This window comes from Leptopilina boulardi, unplaced genomic scaffold (assembly GCF_019393585.1).
Source record: "Leptopilina boulardi isolate dan_hultmark-lab unplaced genomic scaffold, ZJU_Lbou_2.1 LbouV2_273, whole genome shotgun sequence".
NCBI classification, from domain to species: Eukaryota; Metazoa; Arthropoda; class Insecta; order Hymenoptera; family Figitidae; genus Leptopilina; species Leptopilina boulardi.
Genome location: NW_026137833.1, coordinates 683,530 through 686,548, shown reverse-complemented (window position 1 = coordinate 686,548; position 3,019 = coordinate 683,530).

The following is a 3,019-nucleotide window of genomic DNA, read 5'->3' as shown; positions in this document are numbered from 1 at the left end:
TTTTAGGAAACTTAGTACTTAGGGCCTCTTAGGGTCGCTGATAACGAATCTGAAGTAAGATTTTCAAAATTCAAAATGGCAGATACAATATGCTGCAAAATTTTTTTTAAAAATGATATATTTTAAAATAATTTTGTACCTAAAATCCCATATCGTATCACAGTTACATGTTCTAATCAGAATTTATTTATCTATGGAAATTCATAAAAAAATCTACATATATAAATTTAAAATTATAGAAAAGTTTTAAATAGATTTGTAAATAGAAAATAATGTAAAATTCGTAATGTCGCACATATAACAGTAACACTCTTAAGAACAAAGAAGCAAAAATTTTTGACGTATTTTGCAAGAATGAAATTTTCCTGGAAAAAACAATAAAAGATTACCTCTCTTTCTCTCTGTCTCTCATATCCGAGTGTGCGCGGCATTTATTCATGTTTCCTGCGTAAATTTTTATGCCTGTTGGGACTTATATGCGCAATGCTCATAAAATTGGCATAAGTGTGCAAGAGCAAAAGTCACGCGTGCGAGAGTGACGCGAGAGTGTAAGTGCGCAAGATGTGCGGTTTATCATCAAAGCAAGTTGCAGTTAGTTGAGCCACTTAACATCACACAAGTTTTCACATTAGCGTGGTAAAAGAGGTTTTCTACACTCCACCCCCCCCCCTTCTATCTCTTACTCTCTTCCTCTCTTTCATCAACAATCTCTCTCCCACTTTGCTTTAATCTCTCTCTTTCTCTTAGCATACATATCCACGATTTCGTAGAGTAAGCTAATCTTAATGAAAATGACGCTTAAATTATTATCTCTTCCTCTCTCTCTCTCTCTCTCTCTCTCTCTCTCTCTCTCTCTCTCTCTCTCTCTCTCTCTCTCTCTCTCTCTCTGCATAATTTTCAAATGACTAATTCTTCCCACCAGAGTTGAAAATTGTACAATTGATTCTATTTATCGTCATTTTTAGTTAGAAGTGATTGTCTTATTGCTAGAATTTAATTGATTATAATTGTAATTACAATTAATATTATAAATAAATTATAATTACAATTACAAATAGAATTAAAATTGAAATTAAAATTACATTTCTGTAAATTTATTTACTAATTGTAAGTTACCTAATTTATTTTAATTTTAATTTATTCAGAAAAAATTCTCGGGCAGTGGGAATTGAACCTGTCGGCTACGATAGAAAAGCTACGCCTTACGCACCTCGGCCATCGTCCATGTATTTTTAAATCGTCTCTAGAACGTACATATCATTAATAGAACGCTCAACAATAACATTTTTCTAAATGAATAGAAATTGTAATCAACCTTTTTTGTGTGTTATAAAGTTTATAAAAATCAAATCTTATATAATAGAAACATATATATATATATATATATATATATATATATATAGTGTATGATTTAAACTTCGTTTGACACACACCATTAAACAATGTGACCTGTCAGAAAATCAAATTCTAGATTGTATGGGTATATATAATTGCTCATTTAAAACGCGGAGTTGTATATTCGTGTATGAGGGAACGACTTCTTCCGTACGTAATTCAGTCGTTAAAATGTAATTCGTTAGTGACCGTAGCTGCCAGCTGGATAGAATTGAGGCGCGTGCTATAATACTCTTGATATCGCTGTGAAACTTAATACCAGCAACCTTTACGACAAGCTTCATTAACCGCGCATATACACACATATACCTATAGTATATATATGAAACAGTATATATATATATATATATATATATATATATATATATATATGCAATCTGCAAGACAAAAAGTTCTTAATTCCCCAAAAACCCTATAATTTAGAAGTTCAATTTTCCGCAAAATCGACCTCATCTCAAAAATAATTTCTTCATTTTTATGACATCCTGCAATTTTTCACAATTCTAGGAAATAAAATCAGTGCTTTTTAATTACAAGCGGCGAAAAATTATTTTTGTCTTATTTCTCTATTTATATACATTTGTAATTGTTTTAATAATTTATTACCACATATAGTAGAAGATGTTTGCTACTCTCGAAATCTGAATTAGTAAAAAACACAATAAAAGTATTCTGCGCCCGAAATTGGAGAACCCTACCTCTATCATATTAGGATTTTTTCTAACCTCAAAAAACAGCGTCTATTATGTGGCGGACACGAAAAAGTATAAGGATAGTTCCCACTTTTCGTAGAGAGTGATGACATTTTTTTCTTTTTTGTTTAACGTCATATTTAATTAGAGATTGGAATATTTCTAATATGCAACTCAATTTCACGGTCTGTTTTAAATTTATTAAATTCACATGTACGCCATTTGTAATAATTCATCTCATACCTGAGTTGCAACAATTTCACCGCAAGAGCTCTCGTATCGCTAACTAAGAATGACTCAAACAGAAGAGAAAAATCGTTATTAAAATTTTTCGAATATAAGAGTTTTAGGGGTCGCTGATTACGAATCTTTGGTCAGATTTTCAAAACCCAAACTCGCGGTTCCAATATGGCGGCCAATTTTAGTAATTTTCTATACTATTAGTCAATTTTGACTAAAAATTAGTCAGAACGGTTACTTATTTAAATTAATCTATAATTCGGCACAATTGAATTTGTCAAAAGTGACTAATTAAGATTTATAAAAGTTTATATCTCTTTTTTTCAAATATTTCTAAAAAAGAAATTAAAAAAATAATAAGAGCAAAAGATTGAAAATTTTCGATAAAAGTGAATATAAACTTTGTGACAGGAGTATGATGAGACTGTGATAAGTGAAATTAGTATAAACTGCCTTTTGTCAATTGTCTCGGCGCCAGAATACCGAGTCCGTATACATATATTTGCCTATTATATCTGCATCATCTTCCGGACGATTTTATGACCTGCAGTGCATATCTGCAACAAAAATTAACAAAACACACACTCTCTGTAAAATTATGGAATTATGTAAGATTCATGTGCACAGAATGTGTCAGAGAGAAAAGATGAGGGAAAGAAAGAGAAAAAGACATAAAAGAGCAAGAGAGAAAT